General features: G+C 42.8%; 1 protein-coding gene and 2 long non-coding RNA genes across 5 annotated transcripts in view; 2 read left to right on the plus strand and 1 right to left on the minus strand.

Annotated features, from left to right (window-relative positions):
- Positions 1–14013, minus strand: LOC122706991. The gene is made up of 3 exons (XR_006344543.1): positions 13881–14013; positions 10287–10292; positions 1–12 (listed from the first exon to the last, which is right to left on the minus strand). It is a non-coding gene; the product is annotated as an uncharacterized LOC122706991 (long non-coding RNA).
- Positions 1–27756, plus strand: part of PDE8A (phosphodiesterase 8A) — a 146179-nt gene that overhangs the window by 6066 nt on the left and 112357 nt on the right. The gene's annotated exons all lie outside the window — the stretch shown is intronic.
- LOC122706990 overlaps positions 12528–27756 on the plus strand; it is a 17340-nt gene continuing 2111 nt past the window's right edge. Inside the window, exons 1-4 of the long non-coding RNA XR_006344542.1 lie at positions 12528–13996; positions 16529–16538; positions 22089–22095; positions 23123–23131. This is a non-coding gene — a long non-coding RNA (uncharacterized LOC122706990). The remainder of the gene's footprint in view (positions 13997–16528; positions 16539–22088; positions 22096–23122; positions 23132–27756) is intronic.

A 27756-nucleotide genomic window follows, 5' to 3' on the forward strand; every position in this document is an offset into this window, starting at 1 on the left:
GTCAGCTCAGACCTGCCCTCGGCCGGCCTTGACCTTCTCCTTGCTGAAGTGAGTGTTCGGTCCCTTCTGGCATAAACGTTCCCTGTCAAGTGTCTTGTGATGCTGGTGACCCCTTGGACTGCTTGCCTGTTTGGATTGGGTTCCTCCGTAGGGAATGGTTCGGGATGTGAGGCCATGGGGTGAGGCAGTCATCTCCGAATTACCTAAAATGCCTTAAAGGACAGAGTATTTTTAAAAATTAAAAAGAAATCAGAAAACAGAGGGAGAAGTTGACTGGCACATGGGTAAGCCCTTGGGTGTGTCTGCTGTTGGTGGCTCCTGCCTGGTTTCTCTGCACACAGGGGTGGGTGGTAGGAGGCCTCGGACTCGGAGGTTCTGGGAGTGCAAGCTCTTCGTCCGAGTTGCACCTGGCTTTCCGCGATGCCTCCTGTGTTGTAGGCACTTTGCTGGATGCCTTGTGGACCTTATCTCTCTTCCGCCCTGTGAGGTGGCTGGTGTCATTTCCGTTCTGCAGATAAGGTGCCAGAAGTTAGAAACTCACCCAGGACCAGACAATTAAGCAGGGATGCAAATCCATTGTTCCTGGCACTTATCTCCTGGCTGGTTGCTCTGATAACCAACCACCCCTGTCCCAGTGTTATATCCACCATTCTGTGGCCTCCCACTCAGCTCTGAGCATCGTGGGTCCACCTGGGCTTTAAGCAGGCATCCTGAGTCTGTTACTAAAATTTCAAATCTTGATTTACTGGGGAGATTGGTTCCAGTCCTAGCTTAGGTTCCCATGTCTGTGGAAGTTGCAGCTGTATTCGGCCCTGTCCCAGGTAATGGCCTCCAGTCAGGCATTCTGTGAGGCCCTCTGATGTCCCCTCTTAACTCTCTTAACGAGTCGGCAGGCATCCCTCAGGGCTGCTTTCTCCTCCCTTTCCTGCTCAGGCTGCAGATAACCTACCTTAGCTAGGACCTCCATAGGAGCCAGCCTGCAGGGCAACCCCTCACCCCTTCCTCTGCCCCCAGTTCCACGCATACACACCCTCCCTTGAGCTCTCGGTTGTACTCTCCTCTGCTCTTGGGACCTCCTGTATAGCTCTCGTGGGCTCAGATTTCTCTCCCAAGCCTGCTGCTTGATTATAGGCCTCTGGAGGGCAAGGGCTATGTTTCAGTACAGTTCCCAAAGCGTTTGGCAAACTGTGTTTGGATAAAGACACCAGTCTCTAAGGCTGAAAGGGCTTTTATTTCTATTCCTTGGGTCTATCTCACCTGTTTAAAGTTAACAGAAATTATTGGGGGTGTGTTATGCTTTAAGAAAAAGCCAAAATATCCTGAAGCCAGTGATTAATCTGCAGGATGATTAGTAAAGCTTTTGCCTCTCATTTTGGCCATGTCAGGGTTGAGCAAACGTGCCTGGGTCCCGGCCCTCTGCTCTGCTTTTGTTCTGCTCTGTAAGATGAGTGCTGGAGTATCTTGTGAGAGAGCTGTTTTGACAAGTCTTATGCTGGAGTTTCTTTGCTACAGGCCTCATCTGCACAGATGGGAAGGCAAGCTCAGTTTTCCCCACACTTTCTGGACGGCCTCAAAGAACACCAGGACTTGCCTGGTGGCTAAAGAGTAAAGAGTCTGCCTGCAGTGCGGGAGACCCGGGTTCAGTCTCTGGGTCGGGCAGATCCCTGGAGAAGGGCATGGCAACCCACTCCAGCACCCTTTCCTGGAGAGCCCCCATGGACAGAGCGGGGATGGCCAGCTTTTATGCCGTGTGGGCTGAAAATTTACCCTCGACCTGTGGAGACCGTGCTCGTCGCCTGCTCAGCGTGTGTCTCCCGCCCGCGTCCTGCCCTTCAGTGCGGCACTGCTCCAGCCTTGTCCTCTGCTCCTGGGACAAGCGAAGGTCTGGAGGCCCGGGGCAGTTTCCACGCGGTCTTCACACGTTTGAGATTTACAGCAGCTCCCAAGTGAGGCGTGTTGGAGAGAAGAGAAGTGGGGGAGCCACAGGTGTCTGTGTTTAAAGCCAGCACCATGAGGTACCAGCTGTGTGATATTCAGCAAGTTCTGACCCACGTTTTCTCAAGCATGAAATGAGACTAGAATACCTGGATTTTGGTGAAGATCATTTAAAATAGTCTGTGTGCATATGTTTTGTTAATTCCAAAGCACCAGTACATGTAAGGATCTTTTTCTTTCAGTTACCTTTCTCAAGGACAAACTTTGCTTAAATATATTTGCTTATATTTAATTTTTTTTTTTTTTTTTGGACTGTGTGCATAGCGTGGGAGATCTTAGTTCCCTGACCAGGGACCGAATCCAAGCTGCCTAAACTGGCAGTGTGGACTGGACTGCCAGAGAAACCCTCTATCTGCTTATTTTTTAAAGCATATCTCTTCCTTTTAAAAATACATTTTTATCTTTCCCCTAATATTTTATTAGTTTGAAAAATTTCAAACATATAGCAAAGTTGAAAGAATTCTTACGTGTGTACCCACCACTGAGATTTTATAGGTAACACTTGCCTTTGTTTGCTTTATCATTTCTCTATTCACCCACAAATCTGTTTTATTTTTGGAGCCATTTCCAAGTAAGTTGCACACATCAATATACTTAACTCCTAAACACTTCACTATGCATATCACCTAGAGATCAAAATTTGTCTCTCTCTTTTTTTTGACAGATGTGTATGCCTGTGTAATGGAGAATCTCTGTTCAGGATACAGAATATTACCGTCACCCTAGAAAGTTCTCTGTGCTCCTTCTCCATTCCTAACCTTACCCATCAACAACCACAGTTCTTATATTTTTTTCCATTATAAATTATTTTTGCCTATTCTAGGCTTCATAGAGATAGAGTCTTGAATGTATTCTTTTGTCTAAGGCTTCAGCATAGTATTTTTGAGATTCATCTATGTCACATGAGTCAGTAGGTGGCTCTTTCTTGCTGAGTCGTATTCTGTTTTGTGACTAGATCACAGTTCACTTACTCATTCTCTTGTCAATGGATGCTAGGCCTGCATTTCATTTTCGGCTATTAAGAGTATAGCTGCTATGAATATTTTGGCATAGATTATTATATGGGCATGTACTTTCATCTTTCTTAGGTTAATACCAAGAAGTGGAATTGCTGGGTCATAGGATAGCTATTACCTACTATGTTTAGCTTTCTAAGAAACTGCTTGACCTTTCTTCAGGGTTCCACAGTTTCACCTTCCTGCCAACTGTGTATAAGGAAAGTTTGGTGGTCTGCATCCTAGCCCCAGTTTGGTGTTATCGGTCTTTTAATTTTGGCCATCCTGGTGGGTATGTAGTGATATGTCCTTGTGATTTTGATTTTGATTTCCTTGATGGCTAATCATTTTGTGAATGTTTTCATATGTTGATTGTTTATGTAACTTCCTTTTTGAAGTTTTCATTTTAACAGTTTATTGAAAGGAAATATAAATGTGTCATCATGGTCTCTGGGTTCTGTTGTTCAGTCGCTAAGGCACCTCCGACTCTGGCCACCCCATGGGTTGTAGCCCTCCAGTCTCCTCTGTCCATAGGATTTCCCAGGCAAGGATACTGGAGTGGGTTGCCATTTCCTTCTCCAAGGGATCTTCCCGTCCCAGGGATTGAACCCAGTGCTTCCTGCATTGGCAGGTGGATTCTTTACCGTTGAGCCACCAGAGAAGCCCAAATGAAAAACAGTCTCCTGTTTGCACTAAATAAGTTACGCAAGGCATTTACCGTGAAGGAAAAGGGTGATAAATTAAACTAGATTAAAATAAAGAACTTCTCAACAAAAGAGAGTGAAAAGGAAGGAAACCATAAACTGAAAGATGATGTTTGCAACACTTAATACCAATGAAGGATTAGTATTCAGAATATATCTAGAACTCCTACAATAGATAAAAAGATTAATTGAAAAATAAGCAAAGACTTGGACAAGGAGCTCATTAAAGAGGAAACCAAATGGCCATTAAATATGTGAAAAGATGTCAGCCTCATTGGAGAAATGCAAATTAAAACCACAATGAAATCACATTTTATACCTACCAAATGGGCAAATGTTTAAAAGCCTGACAGTATTTTAACTTTTTATTTTGTATTGAGGTATAACTGATTAACAATGTTGTGACAGTTTCAAATGAAGAGTGAAGTGACCCAGCCATACATACACATATTTCCGTTCTCCCCCACATCTCCCTCCATGTGCTATACAATAGGTCCTTGTTGGCTGTCCATTTCAGACATAGCCGTGTGTATGTGTCTGTCTCAAACTCCCCAGTTAGCCCTTCCCCCCGTGCCTCCCCCCACCCCCACAACCATAAGTTTGTTCTCCAAGTCTCTGGGTCTCTTTCTATTTTTTAAGTTTATTTGTATCATTTCTTTTTAGATTATACATGTAAGGGATGTCATAGGATATTTCTCCTTCACTGTCTGACTTATTTCACTCAGTATGACAGTCTCTAGATCCAATCCATATTGGTGCAAATGGCATTATTCCATTCTTTTTAATGTCTGAGTAATACTCCATTGTTTATATGTACCACATCTTGTTTATCCATCCCTCTGTTGATAGATGTTTAGGTTGCTTCCATGTCTTCTAAAAGCCTGACAGTATTTTTGAGGAATTCTTCAACAGTATAAGTAAAAGTGTAATTCAGTTCAACTGCTTGGAAAACCATTGTCATTACCAAGGAGAGCTAAACATGTGACCCTGTGACCTAGCAGTTTTAACCCTAGAAATACATGTATACATTATGTGTGCTGAGATATGTACAAGAATGTTCATTGGAGCATTGCTTTTATTGATAATAGCAACCTTTTTGATAAAACCCAAGTATCCCTCAGAAACATAATGGATGAATAAGTTGTACTATGCAAAAGAATGCTTTTCAGCTTTGAAAATGAATGGCTTAACATGGAACTCCATGTTATGTGCCAGCCTGGGTGACAGTGGGGTTTGGGGGAGAATGGATAGACCTATATGTGTGGCTGAGTCCCTTTGCTGCTCACCTGAGACTATCACAGCATTGTTAATTGGCTACACTCTAATACAAAAGAAAAAGTTTAAAGTTCAGGGAAAACAAGCAAAAAAATGAATGGCTTATAGCTACAGGTGTCAACATAGATCAGTCTCAAAACAATGTTGAAAGAAAACTTAAGAATTTATAAAGTGTGACTCTTTTAAAGATTAATAGCCAAGCAGTATATTATGTAGGAATGTATGTGATATACACATGCATATAGATATTAAAACTATGAAGAAAAACCAAAGAAATAATTACTATAAAATTCAGTTAGGCAGAGAAAGTTTATTTTACAGACTGAAATGACTGGCAGGTTGATTTGAGTGCCTCCTACAGAAGATCTGGAGCCAAGCAGGAGGCCCTGCCCTCAGGACAGAAGTAGTCTTCTCTGGAAAGGTGGGGCCTCTGACCTGGAAGTGAGGGTGGCGCCTGAGGGGTGGAGTGGGTGTTCAGGGAACAGGCGGGATCTTGGTCTGGACCCATCATTGGTACAGAGGGCAGAAGGCGGGAGGGGCTTGGCCTGCGCTCAGAAGACCCAGGACTTGGGTGGGTAGAGAGTTGGCTGTTTCACAGATAGTGAGGAGTTGACCGGGGACAGGAGGAGAGGCTTGAAAGCCAGGTTGAGGCGTTCAGAGGCCCCATCTGAACCTCGGCATTTTCATTTTCAACATTGTGGTTGCAGGATGAATATATTTTATGAAGTTTTAGGAGGAAGATGCACTGGGTGGAGTGAGGAGAAGCTGGAGGTGGGACATGACTCAGGGCTATGGTGGTGGGTCAGGCGCAAGGTGTACCAGGTATACGGACACAGTGCAGCGGTTTGGGAAGGAAGGGAAGGCCCGCTGACAGGCTGGGGAGTGGGGTGGGTTCAGGGAGCGGGGGGTGACAGAACGGGGCCTACGGCTCAGGGCTGATAACATGCCTCCGTTTGGACTGTGCTGTCCATTGACTGGGTGCTGGTTTTTAAAAAATTGAAATATACTTGGTTTGCACTGTTGTGTTGATTTGCACTTTGTGTTGCTTTACACCGTTATAAGTTTCTGGGGTATAGCAAAGTGAATAAGTTTATATATATCCTTTTTCATTGTAGTTTATTACAAGTTAGTGGATATAGTTTCCTGTGCTATACAGTAGTAGGACCTTGTTTATTTTATATGTAGTAGTTTGTATCTGCTAATCCAGAACTCCTGATTTATCCCTCCCCTGTTTCCCCTTGGGTAACAAGAAGTTTGTTCTCTTTGACTGTGAATCTCAGAATTGTTTCTCTCCACGGAAATCTTCATTAAAAGGGGAAGGATTTATTTGATCTCAAGAGAAATCAGATTATACTGAGTGCAGTTTTTATCCATTATCTCATTTGATCCTCTCCAAGCTCCTGTGAAGTAGAAAGGACAGAGTTTATTTTCCCTGTTGAAGACCTAAAAGAAGCAGAACTTTAAAGAGATCAAATGACTTGCCCAAGTTTGTGGTAACTTCTTTCAGCAACAGGTTCACTATAATAGCATAGGGTAGACGCCAGAGGAAGGAGAGGTTGGGGGGTTTTTTAGAAAAGCCTTTCTTGTCTCTTGGTTCTGGATTTATTTCATAAAAGTAAGTTTTTACATATATATTACCACATGTAAAATAGATAGCTAATAGGAAGGTACTGTATAACACAGGGAGCTCAACCCAGTGCTCTGTGACAGCAGGGGGGTGGCAGGGAGGCTCTGGAGGGAGAGGACGTTTGGATACTTGCAGCTGATTGACGTTGTTGTACGGTGAAAACCAACACAATGCGGTAAAGCAATTACCCTCCATTTAAAAATGAAATAGGAAACAAGAAACCCTGCAAACCAAAACAAAAAAAGGAAGCTTTTATTACTTTTTCTCATTACAAAAGTAATATTCTTTTTAGAAAACTTGAAAAAGGACACGGATCACTTAAATTGCATAATCAGGAGATAGCTACGCGTAAAATTGTGGTATGTTTCCTTGCATTCATGTAGATTACTTTAAATAACTAAAAATATTTCTTAAAATAGTTTTATTCTTTATTTGTTCTTTATTAGTTCTAGGAAACATTTAGCCGTTATTCTTTGAATTGTCACTCTTCTATTTCCTTACTTCCCTTCTGCAGCTTGCTCCAATCATGGGAGTTAGGCACATCTTTGTGCTGTATTTCTTGACTACTTGTACTTCCCCATCATCTGTAAAGGTTTTTAAACTCTCTTAGCTCACTGATTCATTCCTCAGGGTCTACTTGGCTATCTAGCCCATTGAGTTTTGAAATGGGGCAGTTTCTGTGTTCAAGATTTATGGTGTGTGCTTTTTATAACTGCTAATTCATGGTTTTCTTTTCTTTTTTGGTTAGAGCATACTCTGTTATCTTTTTGAGTATATTAATTACATATGCTTTAAAGTCCTATTCTGAATGCTGTTTATTTAAACATTTTTTGAGGTATAAATGCAGTTAGCAAAGTATATAGAATCTTAAAGAGTATGGCTTGATTGAATTGTACCCATATATGCTACATGTAATGACCACCCAGACCAGGAGAGAATATTCCAGCACTCCAGAGGACTGCCTTGTGACTTTTGACGATTATTTAGGATTTCTAACATTTCATTAGACAATATCTCAAAGTTCTTGAAGGAATTTTGCAGTGAACACTTGTATACCTCAAACTCCTGTATTTTATGGTAGCATTTTACTCTGCTTGCATATCATATATATTCTTTACTGTACTTTATCATATATGCTCAGCCATCTGTTTGCATGGGTTCTACCTCTGGGGATTCAACCAATGAGGGTATGTGGGTATAATGGGGGAAATCCAGAAAGTTCCACAAAGCAAAACTTGAATTTGCCTTGTGGTAATGATTCACATAGCCTTTACATTGTGTTTCCAGTAATTTATGTAACATTTACATAGCATTAGGTAGTATAAGTAATCTAGAAACCATTCAAAGTACAAGTATACAGGAGGATTTACTTAGGTTATGTGTAACTTCTGTGCCTCTCATATAAGGGACTTTTGCATCCATGGATTTGGTATCTGAGGGAGTCTTGAAAGCAGTGCCCTGCAGAAACCAAGAAATAACTGTGTGTCAGTCTCTGTCATCTCTATCTCCTTTTCCTTTGATGCATTTTAAAGTAATTGCAGAGATCTATACTTTGCCTAAAATATTGCAGCGTGTATATCATTAATTAGAGTCCGGTATTTAGACTTTTATTTTGAGATAAAATTTATATGCAGTCAAATGCATAAACATTTATTGTGCATTTGCCGAGTTTTGACAGATGCATACATTTATCTGTGTAATTCAAACCTCTGTCAAGGTTAGAATATTGTCTTTCCAGAAAGTTCACTCTTGCTCCTTCCCAGTCTCTTTTCCTATCATCCCTGCAGCCACCTTTTCATTTTTTTTTCCCACCATAGGTGAGCTTTGTCTGTTTGAGAATTTCACAATAAGTGGAATTATGTAATATATACTCTTTTATATAATATGTCTTTCACTTAGCATTATGTTTTTGAGATTCATCTGTTTCATGTATGAGTGATTCATAGTACTGTGACTATTAACTTTTTTGTTTCTGTTTTCTTGGTTATGCTGGGTCTTCGTTGCTGCGTCCATGCTTTCCCTAGTTGCTGGGAGCCAGGGCTACTCTTCGCTGTGGTGTGTGGGCTCATTGAGGAGGCTTCTCTTGTTGTGAGCACAGGCTCTAGGTGTGAGGGCTCAGCATTTGTGGCACACAAGCATAGATGCCCTGAGGCGTGTGGAATCTTGCTGGATCAGGGATGGAACCCGTGTCCCCTGCATTGGCACACCAGGGATGTCCCATGACTGTTGACTTTAAAGGCTCACGGTCCACATTGTTAAATTGTCCTCCAGAAAGATGTGATCAAATTTTAATATCACAGGAGTATATGATAGTGCTTCTTAGGCTTCCAACAATCTGATTGTGTGAGAGTGATATTTTATATTGGTATTTTAGTTATAATTTATTTCATTTATGGTTACCTTTTTCTTTTCCAAGTGTGTTTTGAACACTTGAACTTTGCCTTCACTGAATTTATGTCTGTTGCCTATTTTTCTGGGTTTTAGAATTTAAAAAAATTTTATAAGAGCTTTCTAATGTGTTTGGGAATTAAGTTTTGATTGCTCATGCTTATTGCATATCTTTTTCTCTAGTCTTTTTCTCTTTACTGAATATTTTATTAAAATTGTAAACATCTTATCTTTTTGTGAAATCTATACTCTTCCTTTTATGTTTTTTCCTATTTGCTTTATACAACATCCTGTCTTAAAAAAAAAAAAAATCCTGTCTTATTCCAGAGGCAGTATACAGAGTATGGAAAATTAGCTAGTGCCTCCACAACTAGAGATCACTTATTATGACGTTAGTACATGTCCTTCCAGATTCTTTATCTCCTCCTCCCTCTCTCCCTCCCCTGTCTCCCTGTCCTCCCCCCATCTATCTGTGTATATAATTACATTTTTCCACTGAAATTAGATTACACAGTACATAATGGTTTTTTAAAAAATCATAAAGTATACATAACATTTACCAATTTATCACTTTTAAGTGTACAGTTGAGTGACATTAAGTACATTCACATTTTTCTTCAGTCTCCACCACTGTCAACCTCTAGAACCCTTTCATCTTCCAAAGTTAAAACTTCAGATGTTAAACTCCTCATTTCCTCCTCCTCCCCAGCCTCTGGCAACCACCATTCCCTTTGGACTACCCTAGGTCCCTCATGTAAGTGGAACCATAGAGTACTTATACTTTGTCACTGGCTGATTTCACATAATACAGTGTCTTCAGGGTTCATCCATGTACTAACATGTATCAGACTTTCATTTCTAGGGCTGAATAATATCCCATTGTATGCACACACCACATTTAGTTTATCCGTTCATCCGTTGATGAACACTTGGATTGCTTCCGCCTCTGGGTTATTGTGAATAATGCTGCATACACACATAGGTATACATATCTGTGAATTCCTGCTTTCAATTCTTTTGTGGAGTGAATTTGATGGATCTTACAGTAATTCTGTTTCTAATTTTTGAGGAACCACCATAAGTACATACTGTTTGGCAATAGACTTTGCAGCCAGTAATCTGCATATTTCCATTTCAGTTATTTGTTTTATCTAATAGCTATATCATACCATACCAGTATTCCCGGTGACCCCAGAAACGTCTCCTGCATCGCATCTGCTCTTCGTGACTCGTCCGTTGCTTCTAAACTGGCCTGCCCGCCCCCACCTTTTATATTACACTGAGTTGTTGAAGAGACCTGACCACTTACTTGGTCCCGACTTGTGGATTAATCTTACTGGTTCCTTGTGGTGTAATTTCCTTTTCCTCTCTATCTGCTGTATTTCCTATAAACTAGAAATCACATCCAACATGAATTAAAGTTAGATGTTTTGGGTTAGGCTATATCACTGGCGAGTCACAAATCACATCAGAAAATACATGATGTCTGATTGGCCCACCATTACAGATGCTCAGATTGACTACTGGGTTAGGGTGTTGACCATCTGATTACTCCACTAGAACTTTTAGATTCTCCTCATATGACTAGAAGGTGACCTTGTGGCCCTTGGCATAATATAAATGGATGTGTGTGTTTTAAGTGTATCTATCTATTTATTTATTTGGCTGTGCCCCAGGGCATTTGTGACCTTAGTTCCCCAACCACAGCCTGCACCCTCTTTGATGAAGTATGGAGTCTTAACCAGTGGACCCCCAGGGAAGTCCCAACAAATGTTTAATTCACCATAAGCTGTTCACCTAAGCTTTCTCTTTCTCCCTCCCTCCCTTCCTTTATAGCACCACTTGATAATCCTTATCTAAAGTAACAGTTCTCCCTAGTATTAGGAAATGATGTTTCCTAATTCATTTTACTTTTCTCCATGCAGTAGTTAGTGTTCTTTACAGAGTAAAGTAGAAATTTCAACTATTAGGCCCATCACTACTATAAGATATAGTTCCTATTGGAAAGGTAGTATAAGTGCTTGATTTTTCCCTTTAACAGTTTTAACAGTGAGGAGTTGGTGCCTCAAATGGTAATGAATGTGTTGGGTTTTAAAATATTACTTTTAGGGCTTTCCTGGTGGACATAACTCTCCAAAATAGTCATTATTCCAGCATCTTTTTATGTGGATGATTATTTTTTATTACCAGTTGATTTATACTCTCAGCTTTATCATATCTTTGCACTGTCTATTTTTGATTATCTAGCCTAACTTGCCCTGTTACAGCACTGACTTCATTTTTATAGCTTTATATGTTTTAATAGTGTCTGATAAGGTTAATCCTTTTTCTCATTATGCCCCATTAAAGAAAACTTCCTTAACCCATTCTTCTGTATCCTTCCATGTCAATTTTAGAATGATTTTGTTCTGCTCTCAAATTTGGGGAGTGAACTTGATGGATCATACAGTAATGCTGTATGTAATTCTCAAATTTGGGGGAGATTTTGTTTGTATTGGAGTTAGTGAGTGCAAGTCACTGAGTCGTGTCTGATTCTTTGCGACACCATAGATTGTAGCCCACTAGGCTCCTCTGTCCATGGAGTTTTCCAGGCAAGAATAATGGAATTGTTTGCCATTCCCTTCTCCAGGGGATCTTCCTAACCCAGGGATCGAACCCAGGTCTCCTGCATTGTAGGCAGACTCTTTTACCGTCTGAGCCAACAGGGAAGCCTGTATTGAAGTTAAATCCACTGTAATTTGGGAAGAATTGGTAGCTTTATAGGATTCTTCTGTCATAAGTATGAATTTATTATTCACTTCTCTTTAAGTATTTTCATATGGGTCTCATTCCTTTTTATTAATAGGATAATTCTGTTGTAGCCAGAATCTTCATTAAATCTTCTATTTCAATTAGATAAAATATATTGATGATATCTAATTTAGTAAACAATCGTGTAGTTTCTCAGTTGATTGTCTTTTTTGGTAGTTGTGAAATATATGAATTTTAACTGTATAGTGTCTTGGGTTTTTGAGATAAATGTTCATGTTATTAGCTGACTGATGGTTTTGGGTTTTCCTTTCCAAAAGTAATACTTCATCTCTTGTTTCCTTAGTGGCTTGGCGTTTCAGAAGTTTGTTAAATAATAATGATGTTAATGTGCATTTTTGTTTTATCCTGATGTTAATAGCAACATGTCTCGTTCTTCACCCTGAGGTGTGATATTTGCTTTTGGTTTTAAGACAATATGCTTCAAGATATTTGTACATAATATATTAGTAACTCTTTGCATTCTTTTTTCTTATGCATGCATAGAAAATTTTAAATTTAAAAAATTGTTTTTTGCTATTTTTTAAAAATTGAAGTATAGTTGATTTAATCTTCCCCAGTGGCTCAGACAGTAAAGAATCTACCTGCAATGCAGGAGACTGGGTTTGATCCCTGGGTCGGGCGGCTCCCCTGGAGAAGGGAATGGCAATCCACTCCAGTATTGTTGCCTGGAGAATTCCATGGACAGAGGAGTCTGGTGGTCTACAGTATAGTCCATGGGGTCGCAAAGAGTCAGACACAACGGAGCAACTAACACACACACATACACACACACAAACACACAGCTGATTTATAGTGTTTCAGGTGTACACCAAAGTGATTCAGATATATATATATATGTATATACATAGCCTTTCCAAATTTTTTTACATTACAGGGTATTATGGGATATTGCATATAGTTCTCTATGCTATACAGTAGGTCCTCATTTATAATTTTATATATAGTAGTGTGTATCCATTGAATCAATTTTTAAATGTAAATTTTAAGCAGGTGCTTTGTACAGTTTTATATCCTGATTTTTAAATTTAATAATAAATTGCAACTGTAGTAGATCCTTGGTTATCTTTTTTTTTTTTTTTTTCCTAAAAGATCCGTGGTATCTGCAGGAGATTGATTCCAGGCCCCCAGTGGATACGAAAATCCATGGATGCTCTAGTCCCTTGTATAAGATAGTACAGTACAGTGGGCCCTGTCTATCTGTGGGTCTCTACATGTGGGTACAGAGAGCTAACTGTATTTTCCCATGTCATTAAAATTTATTCAAAACATAATTTACATGACAGTGCTGTGCTGCCATGTCCATCTTAAGTTTTTGTGCATATTTGCGATCATTTTATCAGGGTTTATTTTTAGATGGAGTTCTATTATTTTTGAGTCTTGATTTAAGAACAGTTACGCTACAGCAAGTTTTAAGACCTTTTGGGCAGTCTATAATGAAAAAACATTATTTTTTTGTAAAATTTTTATTTATGAACTTGGCCAGATAAATTACATTTACGTATCGAAATCTTTCATTCTGTTAGAATTTTATTACTTAGTGAAGATGTTTAACTTTACCCTTCCCAAGTTTCCATTTTATGGAGGAGGAAATGGCATAGTGTACTGTTGTCTAGCGGTTTGATTATATCAGAAGCAAAAAAGAAATCAAACACTTGAAATTTCTGATATCATTTGGGTATCAGAATTTGGATATTATTAGTGGAGTTGCTTGATTATTGCGGAATGGTTCTGTTTTCATTTTAATGTCATGTACAGATACCTGTCTCTCTCTTTTAATTTTTAAATTGAAGGATAATTGCTTTACAGATACCTGTGTCTTTATTCTTAGTTTGTAACTCATACGTTTGGACTTTGAATTGGTATGCAGGGAACCTACAGTATTTATGTAGTCATTCACTACATACTTGACCAGTTCTCTTTACTACCCTAACATTTGTAGGTAAAAGCAGGAGGTTTTGTTTCTTTTTCTTCCTGAAGCACTGAAGTCATGTCTTTTTGTTATTCTAGCATTAAGAAATAGTCTTTATTCCTTTTCCGGTAAGCGGCCTGAGCTGACCCCTAAAAATGGTGCGCTATTCACTCGACCCAGAAAACCCCACAAAATCATGCAAATCAAGAGGTTCAAATCTTCGTGTTCGCTTTAAGAATACTCGTGAAACTGCCCAGGCCATAAAGGGTATGCATATTCGAAAAGCCACCAAGTATCTGAAAGATGTCACTTTAAAGAAGCAGTGTGTGCCATTCCGTCGTTACAATGGTGGAGTTGGTAGGTGTGCACAGGCCAAACAGTGGGCCTGGATGCAGGGTTGGTGGCCCAAAAAGAGTGCTGAATTTTTACTACACATGTTCAAAAATGCAGAGAGTAATGCTGAGCTTAAGGGCTTAGATGTAGATTCTCTGGTCATTGAGCACATCCAAGTGAACAAAGATGCCCCAAGATGCGGCGCAGCACTTACAGAGCTCACGGTCAGATCAACCCCTACATGAGCTCTCCCTCCACATTGAGATGATCCTTACTGAAAAAGAACAGATTGTTCCTAAACCAGAGGAGGAGGTTGCACAGAAGAAAAAGATATCCCAGAAGAAACAAAAACTTATGGCCCGGGAATAAATGCCGCAGAAAATAAATGCAAATAAAAGTAAAAAAAAAAAAAAAGAAATAGTCTTTATAAGCCAGAGATTCCAAGTGAGGTGAGCTGCAGTGAAGCCTTGCCTGGGATGAAAGTGTGCATGAGGTTTGGTCAGCCTGGCAGTGAGTCGAGCAGTGTCATCAGAGGCTCAGAACACTCTTATGGGGACACCTGCTAGGGGACATATGAGCCAACATACACTCATTTTTAATACTCAAAAAAATTAGTCAGTACTTCTGTGAGACTCTGATCTCTACAGTGAGATTAGTTTTCAGAGGCTGATTTGGAAGTGTTTTAGAGGTCTTCTGGTCTCACTTCTCCCCGGTGTAGGAATTCTTGCCTCAACTTTCCATCTCCACGAAGAACTCTGGTTTGGTGAGTTGGCATGATAGTCCCTGATTCTTTATTGGACCACGAGGTACTGGATCACAACAAAGCCTGCCTTCCTTCAATCAGGCCACATTTACGTAGAGCTCCCTGCATACCAGGCTCTGCAGTAGGCATTTTAGGTAACACGAGACGAGTGCTTGTAGCCCCCACTTTAGGGTACACATGTCAGGGAACGTGCTTGCCTCTGTTTGTGTCTTCCCAACCCTTGATTCGCCAATGCTTGTCCAGAAATCTGAACATACCCCTTGCAGTGATACAGTCAAAGAGGAGAGGGAACTGGTATCAGACTTGGCTTTGCATTCTGATGTTGGTACTCACCTGGGACAAGCTGTGTCATTTGTCCGTGAGCCACAGTTCCTCATATATGAAACAAGTGTTGGAGAGAAGGCGTGGGAAGATAGTTGTCAGGCACCATAAACTTGACAGACTTTTCTGGTGTCTGTTTGCTTGTGGATCAGAATTGCATTTTCTCACCGGTGGGTTAGGAGAGTAGGAAGCCCTGTTACAGTCCTTTTGGTGCTGCTGAATATACAGATAATGGAAAAATAAACAGGGGTGCCATGGTTTGCTGGCCTGTAAACCAAAAAACAGTTTTTAGTGCCAAAACCTGTGTTTGTTTTGAGAGGCCAAGGATATTTATGCCTCAGATCCCAATTGAATCTCCTGGGGAATCGCACAGTTTTGGTTTGGGGTCACTTGTTTATATGGCTAGCTCTGCTACAATGTAAAGCTTGCTTACTGTGCTCAGTTTCTGCTGGAGTAGAATCATGTAGGCTGGCTCCAGGGGGTCTCCAGTCAGGGCTAGAGGGCTTTGACCTTACTCTTCCAGTGGGCAGGCACTGACCAGTTGCAGCAGCACTCCTGACACCTGGCTAGGCTCTAGAAAGCCCTGTAGGCCTGACACTCTTGCTGGGCTCCTGTTCTTCCCCACCAGGTTGCTTTGGAGTCGGGGGTTTTTGATGGGTGTCTGAGGGCTTTGCCCCCTCCCAGTGTTCTTAGCCTTCTCCACTTCTCCACATTCAGATGTCTGGAGGCCTGCTGTCCTGCAGACAGAAGTTTCAGAGGAGGTGTAGAAGGGTCGTGCCATTGCCTGCCTCAGACCCTCTGTGGCTGCCTACTGCCCACTCCTTTCCATGACCTCAACACCCAGCCTTCTCTAGCTTCATCCCATGCCTTTACAGACCGAACGCTTCATGCTCTTCCTTATACTTCAGGGACTTAATAAACTGTGCAGTTTCCAGAAAAGTACTCTGCTGAGAATTTCTCCCCAATTTAATCAGCAGAGAGAGCAAAAATAACTTTGAAGGCAGAGCTCTATGAAGGAAGTAGGTGATTGTCGTAGAAAGCATCTTATGTCTGGAACAAGTACCCTCAAATTTTTGTGTTTGTGAAATTCCCTTGTGGGGAGGGGAAGACAAGCCTAAGATGGGATGAAGGGTTCAAACTGTCAAGATCACACACGCTCAGAAGATGGATGAGGTCCCCATGGGCATGTCTGGGACCGCGTTTGTGTCCCCCCCCCCCCCCCCGCCCCCTGCTGTCTCACTACAGCTCCTGGGGGCCCAGAGAGTTGAAGGAGGTCGGAGAGAACAGATACCCTAGGGGACAGAGGGGCATGCTGGTGTTTGACACAGCGCATCCTTGCTCACCTCCCAGTGGGTCTGTGGTGGTTGCTATCCTTAGTGGGCACCTGAAGTTGTCCCTTCATTACAGATGAAAGAGCGTCAGGATTTGATGGTGTGCTGTGACAGTCAGGTAGTGTGGGACAGACATGTTTTCTTCTACGGTCAGTGTGGTGCCTGCTTTCACCTGGCTTGATCTGCCTTGACTTGCTAAAAATGGGGGTCACTGACCCAGACATCAACTAAGGTTGATAAAATGTAACAATAACGCACATATTGACGTTTACTACATACCAGGTATTGTTCCAAGTACTTTATGTGTATTAACTAATTTAATCCTCAAGAAAACCCAGTGGGCTTGGTGTTATCCTAAAGACTCCCCTGTAGGAATAAGAAAACTGAGGCAAGTGGGAGGTTTAAAACACTTTGCCCAAGGTTTCCTGGCCGGGAGCTGGCAGCACTTGGATTAAATCCCAGTGCCCTGGTTTCTGAGTCCATACTTGACATTGCTATACTTCTGTACTTTTCATTTTACTTTAGGAGATCTGTGAGATGTTGTGAAATTTTTTGTCTTATCTCTTGAGGCAGTTTTCCTGATTATATTACTCAGAATTGTTTTGATTGCAAGTGATATCAACCTGATCTAAACTAGCTGAGGCCACAAGTGAAATGTGTGGGCCATGGTAGCCTGGCTGATGTAACCAGATCATGAGAGGGACAGGGCCATGCCAGCCTCTGAACCAAATGAAACCAGGACTCTTCTCCATCTTTCCCTCTCATGTGGTATCATTTTCATTTTCTTGGGCTGCTTGTTTTTTTTTTTTTTCTTTTTAACTTTTTATTTTGTATTGTGGTATAGCTGATTAACTGTTGTGGTAGTTTCAGGTGGACAGTGAAGGGACTGAGCCATACACATATGTGTATCCGTTCTCCCCAAAACTCTCCTCCCATCCAGGCTGCCACATAACACTGAGCAGAGTTCTCTGTGCTGTTCAGTGGGTCCTTGTTGGTTATCCACTGTAAACACAGCAGTGTGTACATGTCCACCCCAAACACCCTAACTAGCCCTTCCCTGTCCTTCCCTCCTGGAAACAGTTAGGTTGTTCTCTAAGCCCCTGAGCCTCTTTCTGTTTGGCAAGTAAGTTCATTGTATCATTTCTTTTTTTAATCCCGCATATAAGGGGTGTTATACTATATTTCTCCTTCTCTGACTCACTTCACTCAGTATGACACTCTCTAGGTCCGTCCATGTTGCTGCAAATGGCTTTATTTCATTCTTTTTAATAGCGGAGTATTATTTCATGTATTGGTGTACCATATCTTCTCTATCCCTCCTTCCGTAGATATCCCTTTAGGTTGCTTCCATGTCTTAGCTCTTGTAAATATTGCTGCAGTGAACATTGGGGTGCATGCATCCTTTCAGATCATGTTTTTCTCTGGATACATGTCTTGGTCTGCTTTTTTCTGCTTAGCAAGAAGCAGTGCCCACTGCTAGCTCCTGGCTTTAAATTTCACAGCTTTGTCAGTGGAGTGGGACTGAGTCTCTTCCAGTAGAGACTAGACTCTCTACTTAAGAGTCCATAGGAAGAACCTAGACGAGCCTAGCTTGGAACACCGGCCTGCCCAGTGGCCAGCAGTGGCTTCTCTGACGAGCAGCAGCTTTCACCGAAGTAGAAAGTTGGATGGGAGCAGCTCTCACAGGAAGAGAGGGGTGTTGGTCAGACAGAGAATAGCCGCCCCTACACTGGGGTCCAGCCCAAGTCCCCAAATGCTTTTCAGCTTGAGAACTAATCCCACTTTTATGTGTAATGAGAGTTATCGTTCCTAGTTGTAACTCAGAGGCAATTTGCATTCTCACTTACCAGAGAAACTTTCCAGTAATTCTGTTCGGTAAGAGAAAAATGGATGACTTGTGGGGAAATTTCCACCAGTTTTGACATAGAAAGGGCTTCCCGGTTGACCTGCTTCCTTACTTGTGCATCCTGCCTCAAAGATACTTAGTGATGCTCTGTTGCTCATCACTTCTCTTTTATCCGGTGCTTTCATATCTGTCACTTGTCTTCTGTTCCCGTTTTGCATTCTTGTGGCAAGATCATTGCATCCTGTGTTTTTGTGTTTGTTTTGTCAGTTAAGTGTATCTTGGGCAAGTCATTCAAACTTGCAGACCTTAATTTCTTCACCTATTAGGATAGGCTGATTGTTGTAACAAACCCCTAAATAAACAAAAGCCTTAACCTTGAAAGAAGTTGCTCAGTCACGTTAAGTTTAAAATTGTTGTTGTTTAGTCACTAAGTCATGTCCAACTCTGTAATCCCGTGGACTGCAGCCCACCAGGCTCCTTTGTCCACGGGATTTTCCAGGCAAGAACACTGGAGTGGGTTGCCATTTCCTTCTCCAGGGGATCTTTCCAACCCAGGGATCAAACCCATGTCTCCTGCACGGCAAGTGGATTCTTTACCACTGAGCCACCAGGGAAGTCCAAAGTTTAAAATAGGTGTTCCCTTTTCCAGTTTTTTAAGAAATCTCCACACTGTTTTCCATAGCGGCTGTACTAGTTTGCATTCCCACCAACAGTGTAAGAGGGTTCCCTTTTCTCCACACCCTCTCCAGCATTTATTGCTTATAGACTTTCGGATAGCAGCCATCCTGACTGGCGTCTAATGGTACCTCATTGTGGTTTTGATTTGCATTTCTCTAATAATGAGTGATGTTGAGCACCTTTTCATGTGTTTGTTAGCCATCTGTATGTCTTCTTTGGAGAAATGTCTGTTTAGTTCTTTGGCCCATTTTTTGATTGGGTCATTTATTTTTCTGGAATTGAGCTGCAGGAGTTGCTTGTATATTTTTGAGATTAATCCTTTGTCTGTTTCTTCATTTGCTATTATTTTCTCCCAATCTGAGGGCTGTCTTTTCACCTTACTTATAGTTTCCTTTGTAGTGCAAAAGCTTTTAAATTTCATTAGGTCCCATTTGTTTAGTTTTGCTTTTATTTCCAATATTCTGGGAGGTGGGTCATAGAGGATCTTGCTGTGATTTATGTCGGAGAGTGTTTTGCCTATGTTCTCCTCTAGGATTTTTACAGTTTCTGGTCTTACATTTAGATCTTTAATCCATTTTGAGTTTATTTTTGTGTATGGTGTTAGAAAGTACTACCCAGCAATCCCACTTCTGGGCATACACACTGAGGAAACCAGACCTGAAAGAGACACGTGCACCCCAATGTTCATCGCAGCACTGTTTATAATAGCCAGGACATGGAAGCAACCTAGATGCCCATCAGCAGATGAATGGATAAGGAAGCTGTGGTACATATACACCATGGAATATTACTCAGCCATTAAAAAGAATTCATTTGAACCAGTCCTAATGAGATGGATGAAACTGGAGCCCCTTATACAGAGTGAAGTAAGCCAGAAAGATAAAGAACATTATAGCATACTAACACATATATATGGAATTTAGAAAGGTGATAACAATAACCCTATATGCAAAACAGAAAAAGAGACACAGAAGTACAGAACAGACTTTTGAACTCTGTGGGAGAATGTGAGGGTGGGATATTTCAAAAGAACAGCATGTATACTATCTCTGGTGAAACAGATCACCAGCCCAGGTGGGATGCATGAGACAAGTGCTCGGGCCTGGTGCACTGGGAAGACCCAGAGGAATCGGGTGGAGAGGGAGGTGGGAGGGGGAATTGGGATGGGGAATACATGTAAATCTATGGCTGATTCATATCAATGTATGACAAAACCCACTGAAATGTTGTGAAGTAATTAGCCTCCAACTAATAAAAAAATTAAAAAAAAAAATAAATAAAAAGGGAAAAAAAAAATAAAATAAAATAGGTGTTCCCAATCAGTGGAGGACTCTTCTCTAAGCAGCAACTCGGAGACTGAGGCTCATTCCATCTTGTGGCTCTGCCATCTTCAACACATGGCTCCCTGAGATCACCCTGCCTGTCTGTACAGATAGCTTGCAGAAGGAGAAAGAGCATGAAAGATTGTGGGTGAGAGGTTTTGAGGGACCAGACCTGGAAATAGTTCATGTCTGTCTGTTCCATTGGCCACACCTCCCTGCTCTGGAGGCTGGGGAATATGATCTGTCTACGCCTGTTTATGCCCAGCAAGGAGAGGAACTGGCTTTCAACAGCCAGCCAGCCTCCACCACACCTCTTTGGAAACATTTGTAATTCTTCCCTTTTCCCTTCTCTTGTTCAGAGCACTAGTAAAGTTTGGGTGGAATTGAGCCCACCCCCAGCTCCAGGGGCTCCCTAATGTCCTTCTTGCCACAGTCATTTGTTCAGTAGTGGATACATCACCCAGGCTGAAGTCAGCAGGACATGGATCCTCTGGTCCCAGTCACTAGTTCAGAGGCAGCCACGTGACGTAAACTGTCTCAGTCAGACTGCAATAGCTGGAGGATGGATGTGCCCACCTCCACCCCCCAGTGAGGACCCTGCCAGCTCGTGCAGGAACAGGCTTGGGGAATTGCAGTCACAGAGCCAGAGCCTTATGGAACCAATCCTGAGGCTCAGAAGATCTCACCCTGCCTGTTGCATTTGCATGAGTCCATAAATCCACTTTATCATAAAGTATTTGAGGTCGATTTTATTTACCTGCAGCCAGCTGTGTCCCGACTGATAGAACTTAAGAAAGGTCTTATGAAAGGGAGGGGGAACAGGGAGAGAGAAAGGATAGAGTCTGGATCTCTAAGTTCTGCTTTGGTTCATTGCTACCATATCTGTGATGTTTCTCCAAATACTTGAACACCCAAGCAGAACCTCAGTGGACGTTATCCTAGTTTGACTTCTCAGTTACCTGGAATTACAGCTGAGATAAGTGTTTTTTAATATTCTTCTCCTTTTTTTTTTTTAAACCGTTTAGACAATGATTTCTCTCTGAATTGAAAGATAGTTTCATTGAAGAATAAATTCAGTTTTTTTATTTGTCTTCTACCAAAGTGAACAGAACATAGTTCATATGCTTTCTTTTCCCGTGTTTTATTTAGCAACTTCTCTAAACTTTTATTTTTCATCAGGAAAATATTACAGAATAAATATATCTTACACATTGCAGGATACATTTGGCTTACATAGCTGAGTATTATCTCTATAGGGTATATAGGTCTTCTTTATTTCTTGAGTTGAAGTGTTTAAGCCTTTCTGAAATTTGAACAATTTGTCAAATTTGTTGATTTTATAGTAGCTCTATCTTGAAAAAAAATTGCCACATGGTATTCTTTTTTTTCCCATTTATTTTTATTAGTTGCAGGCTACTTACTTTACACACATGGTGTTCTTTAAAGAACAATTTGGGAGAATTATATGGTACTCACTAAGGCAATTGAAAATAATCTGGTATTTAGGAATTATTCAAGAAGCTAATTTGCACAGCCAAAAGCCATCAGCTCAGCACACAGACACCTCCTGCCACTGTGGTGTCGAAATGTGAACCATGAAGGTCCCGCCTGACTCACTCAGTCCGGAGAACAGCAGAGGGCTGACAGCCCCATCATTAGAGCTGCCCTCCTGTGCTTTACCTCAAAAGAGATTTGAGGCAGAGAATGCTGACTGCAGGCTTAAAAAGCAAGCAGAGAGGACAGGGCCGAGGGAGCACAGGGGTGGGTGGGTCAGTTGCGTCGGGAGTCAGGTCGTGTGTGGCCGTGCCTGCCAGGGGGACTTGGACGGTCACCAGGGGGTTGGGTCACACGTCTGGCGTGGAGCTTCTGCAGCCTCCACAAATGGGAAAACAGCCCCAGAGTTCCCGAGAAGTCACAGGAGCTCGTGACTCAGGAGAAGGTGGTTTCTGAGCCGAAGCCTGAAGAAACGCCCCCCTCCCCCGCCGCCCCGGGCCCTTCCTGAGGGTCAAGGCTCTCAATAATGTTCGCGTAATAAATACGGTGGAGAGGGTCCCTCAGTGCAAGCTGAGGGCATCGTGCTCCATGTGGGCTCCAGGTCAGACCAGAGTCCGTGGGCCCAGGTCCCCTGCTAAGTGGATTCAGGCATTAAAATTCATTCTCTGTGAGAACAGTATTATCACTTTTTTTTTAAACAGTAGAAGAAATTCATTTTTAAATGAAACAAAGAAGGATATTTTTATTGATAAAAGGTATATCACTTTCTAATCTTGGCCAATTTTATTTACATTTCTTTGATTAGAAGTCTTTTTCCAGATATTTATAATTTCTATCTTGTATATTGTCTGTTTCTTTGGCCATTTCCTATTGGAGAACCTGGAAGGAGCTCTTTTCTCATTTGCATAAAGTTTCTTAAAAGTTAAGAATCTTATTAGTCCATTTGTCTTTTATGGTTAATAACTTTTTTTTTTCTAGTTTGCCTTTGAAATTTGCTTATGGGAAATGTTTCTAGGATTGCCTACTGGAGTGAGATAAGCGACCGTGCTGGGGTGGGGAGGATGGGGTTAGGGAACCTGGCTTGAGAAGGGGGAATGTAGGGAGCTGCCTCTCCGAGGAGGGGAGAAGGAGTGTGCAGGGACCTATAGAAAGCACCGTGGGCCTCACGTGGCCCCCAGCCATCTCTTGACACTGTCCTGCAAGGTCACGTGACTCTAGCAGTGCTCGGCCAGTCTTGTGTGTGTGGGCCTGAGCTGGGCAGTTGGGCTTATCTGAAATTAGAGTTTGGCATTTCTCAGAGTGTCCACTAGCTATTGACAAGGCAGATGAGAGGGCAAGAGTAAGGTCTATGAGTTTGGGTTTAGCAGGAGTACCCGACAGAAGAAGAGGCCTGGGCACCTAGGAGAACAGGTGGGCTGAGACCTGATAATCTCCATGAAGGGAACACGAGCCTAGTGCTGAGCACAGCGTCCGCCGTGTAGCACCTCTCAGCACCACTGACTGTCCACAGCAGCCTGCGCCGGCGGTGAGCAGAGAGGCCAGCAGAGAGGCTTGGAGATGATGAACGAATCCTGCCGTCAGAGGCCGCACAGTGGCACTGGAATGGGAGCCCGAGGGGCCTCCAGGACACTAGGAGTGTGGCTTCTTCATCTGGGTGCTGGTTGTGCAGGGGTGTTCAGTTTGTGAAAATTCATCTACTAGTGCATTTACAGTATATGTACTTTCCTCTGTGCATGTTCAACAGAATGTAAAGAAATGAGAGAGCAAGAGCACACTTTGGTGCCAGACCACCTATTTTCAAACCCCAGCTCTCTGTAGCCACTTACAGCTGTGAGACCTTGGGAGAGTTATTCACCTTCTGCACCTCAAGTTTCAAGTCATGACATGTGAGATAATAACTGCACTCATACTCCAGGAGAACTGTGAGGGTTAAATGAGTCAGTACAGGTCAAGGGCTCTAAATAGTGCCTAACACATAGTAAACACTCCTTAGTATTTGTTACTTTTGTTAACAGTGGTTATTGCTAGTATAAACTGAAAAGATAGGAGACAGAAGTGATGAATTGAGAATTTGTGGTCAGAGAAAGCTGGTGGACACTCTGTCAGTTGATGTCCTGAGTGGGGTGGGGTGGACCTGGGAGCAGTCAGAATTAAATGGAAGGAACCTTGGTGTGCTGGTGTGGCCACATGGACCGTGACCTTGCCTAGGACTTGCGGTGGAGAAGGCTGATGTTGAGAGGCCAAGGCCCTTAATGAGTGTGAGTGGCCCGTGGCATCTCGGGGTGATACAAATCTCAGACGGTCAGAGCTGGGGGCTCACTGGGGTGATGCGGGGGGATGAGGAGTGGCCTCCCTCTGGAGAGGAGAGCAGCTGTGGCCTTCATGGAGTTTTATCCCAGGGCTTTCCCAGCAGTCTGTCTGTCGTGTAGCTAGCTGGTGGCCCAGAGAAATGTCAGAAGCCAGGTGACGTATGCTGGGTTGTGGCAGTGAAATATAGGTTAATGACATCTGCTTAAGTGTTTTTTCTGAATTCCATTCCCAGTCTGCTGACACCTGTGGTGGTCTGCCTGGTTTCTTGTCCGTGCCTTTCTCCTTGGACCTTGGCTAGATTTATTTGGCCCCACCTGACCGTTCCTTCTCAATGTGTAACTCCTCCCCCGCAATTTGTGTGTGCACTCTGTTGCTTCAGTCCTATCCGACTCTTTGCGACCCTGTGGACTGGGGCCCACCAGGCTCTTGTGTCCATGGGATTCTCCAGGCAAGAGTACTGGAGTGGAATTTCGTTGGAGGAAATTAAAGTCATCCAAGTTCCACGCTCTGGGACAGCCTCATTTCTGGCAACTGGCCGTTGTTGCTGCAGACGTACTCCCATCTTTAATTCCACTGCCAGGTGTGGGTCTGGCTCTGACATTCTCTCCTAGATTCCTGCCAGTGCCCTGGCTTCCCCTCAACAGCTGAGGCCTCTGTTGAATTTGGCCCCAGCCCCCTTTTCTGCCTGCAGCCACAAGGGTGAGGTCCTAGCACCCAACAGACGCCCACCCTCACTCACCCTCTCCCTGAATCTTCTGTTGCACCTCCGCCCGGCCTCGTCTTGCCCCGATGCTGAGCCACCGCCTTCCACTGAGTCTCCCGCAGGCAGGGTCTGCCAGCATTGTGTGCTGGGTTTCAGTCTCTTCCTGCCTGAGGGAGCCTCCCTCTCCCAGTGTCTGAGGAGCCAGGCACCTACTCCACCTTCGTGAGCCTGTGAGGCAGGCAGGCCGCCCGTCCGCCTGGCCACCTCTCAGGCCAGCCCGTCCTTTGTCTTCAGGGCTCCTGTGCTGACAATGGGCACATGGGAGGGACAGATTTTGAGTCCTGAAAAAAGAAAAAGGAAGGAAGTGCCCTTCACAGGACTTCTGCACGTTTTTCCTTGTTCTTCCTGGGATGTTGTGTGTGTGTGTGTGTGTGTGTGTGTGAGAGAGAGAGAAAGAGAGAGAGAAAGAGAGAGGAAGTGATGTTTTGTTGTTTTGGGGTGGGGGATATTGAAAATGGAGGAGGGTGAGTGGGCAAGTGGAAGAGGAATTTTTATTTTGTGAGTAGGCAAAGGAAGTCTTATAGAAAGTTAACCTGAGACCATCTTAGCTCCCTTCCACCTTTTGATAGAATACTGGAAGACCTTTCAGCAGTATTTACTCTCATCCATCAATTCCACTCCTAGATATATACCCCACAGAAATATGTGCACATGTTCACCAAAAGTTGCATACTAGAATGTTCATAGATGTACTATTTATAATAGCTGAAAACTAAAAATAACCCCATGGTCCGTCAAAAGGAGGATAAATTGTGATATAAGAATACAAGGAACTACTCTGCAGCACTGGAAATGAAAGAACCATGCCACATGCAACAGCGTGGATGAATTTTCACAAGCCAAATGTTGAGTGATAGAAGCCAGACTAAGAAAGATTCCATGCCATGTAGCTTAACTTAGACAAAGTTCAAGCTCAGGCACAGCTGTGGTGTCAGGAGTCAGCATGGTGCTGACCTTTGGGGAAGAAGGGAGACAGGGACTTGGAGGAGGTGTGACGGCCTCGGAGTGTGGTGATGTTCTGTTTCTTCCCCTGGACAGTAGCTCTGAGGGCAAGTTAGTTTTATGATAATTCAGCAAGCTCCACACTTAGGATTCATATTATTTTCTGTAAATATGTTAGTCTTCAATAAAAATTTGTATTAAGAATCTCAGCTGTGTATCATATTTGAGTCAGAGTTTTCACGGATGTGCAGCATCTGTCCGTCTGGTCTCCAGGACTTACTTGGCACGTGCTCCTGCCGCGGTCTCAAGTGTGAAACAGTCTTTCCCCACTCTGCCCGCAGCTCCTTCTCATCCTTCTGCGTCTCCCGTGGTGAGCTGCTCGCCTCCCTTCTCCAGTAACGCAGGGTCCAGTTTTCCTGTCACAGGCTCTGTTGGTACCATGTCCCGAAGCACAGCTTTGACTCCACATGTCTGTGTGAGTATTTGCAGGCCTCTTCTTCTGATCTTAGGGGCTTCCCAGATGGCTCAAAGGTAAAGAATCCGCCTGCCAATGCAGGAGACTAGGTTCAATCCCTGGATCGAGAAGATCCCCAAGAGAAGGAAATGGCAACCCACTCCAGTGTCCTTGCCTGGGAAATCTCATGGATAGAGAGGAGTCTGGTGGGCTACACCCCATGGTGTTGAAAAGAGTCGGACCCAACTGAGTGACTGAACACGCATGCACGCCTCCTGATCTTAAGCTCCAGGAGGGCAGAGGCCAGGCCTGGCTCCACCAGCCACGGTGTCTCCAGGGCTACCCCAGTGCTCACATCCATTGCTGGTTGTCAAATGAATAAACTGAGTGTACTGACTTTAAAGGGAGCAGCCTTTTTTTTTTTTTCTCCACCCTTTTCTGCTTTTAGGTGGGGGAAGTGCAAGCTTGAAGGAGCCATGAGCTTGAACTTCCTTTACAAGATTGTGTGGAACGTTTTGAGATTATGGTGACTTTAATTGCCTTCAAGTGTGACCTGTAGAGGAGTGGAAAGAATGATGCAGAGCTGGCTAACCAGCCACTGTCCCTTAACCTAGTTTTGAGCTCTGTGCCCACTAGTCATGTTATTGAGGACAAACAGTTTATATATGATGACTTCATTTGTCCTGGCTTTTCTCATGACAATCCTAAGGTCAAGCCTATTTTAAGCCTGAGAAATATGTCCTGGAAGTTCGTTCCAGAGTCCCTGTTTCCTTTTTCTTTCCTTAGTATTGAAATCTTGGCTGTCTTCCCTACCCCTTCCCTCCTAAATTGTTCTCTGAAGCAATTTTGAAAGTAACGTAAATATCTTCTATGTTGATCTTCTCTGAACTTCAGTTGTCCCTTTCAACTTGATGTGGGAAAATGGAGAGTTCTCATATACTGTTCTAACCAGCAGCATTAAGCCAAGAGCTTTGCTTTTATTGACCCAGAAAGAAGCATTTAAGACAGTGCATTTAGACTTAGGTTTGTTTGTTGGATGATTTTTGTAGATTTTTTTCCTTCTTGTGGAAAAGTGGTCAGGAGCCGAGCTGTAGAGCCAGGCGGTACCCGTCTGAATCCCAGCCCTGCCTCTCCCTGCCTTTTGACCTTTAGCAAGTCACATAACCTCTCTGGGCCCAAGTGTTTTATTTTTAAAGTAAGGGTAGTCATCACAATTTGATTACAAGCACTATAAAACAATCTGCGCAATGCCTAAAAAATTATAAACACTCAACAAACAGCAGTTGCCTAAAATGAAAGATTCAGCTTTGTCATTAGAAAAATGATAGTTTTAACATATAGTATCTATTAGAGTCTAAAAAATAGATTAGGGCCTTTTGTTTGTTTCTTCTTTTTATTGGCTTGTGGGATCTTAGTTCCCTGACCGAATATTGAACCTGGGCTCCAGCACTGAAAGCCGAGTCCTAACCACTGGTGTGTGCGCACGTGTGCTCAG

The sequence above is a fragment of the Cervus elaphus genome, chromosome 13 (assembly GCF_910594005.1).
Source record: "Cervus elaphus chromosome 13, mCerEla1.1, whole genome shotgun sequence".
Lineage (NCBI taxonomy): Eukaryota > Metazoa > Chordata > Mammalia > Artiodactyla > Cervidae > Cervus > Cervus elaphus.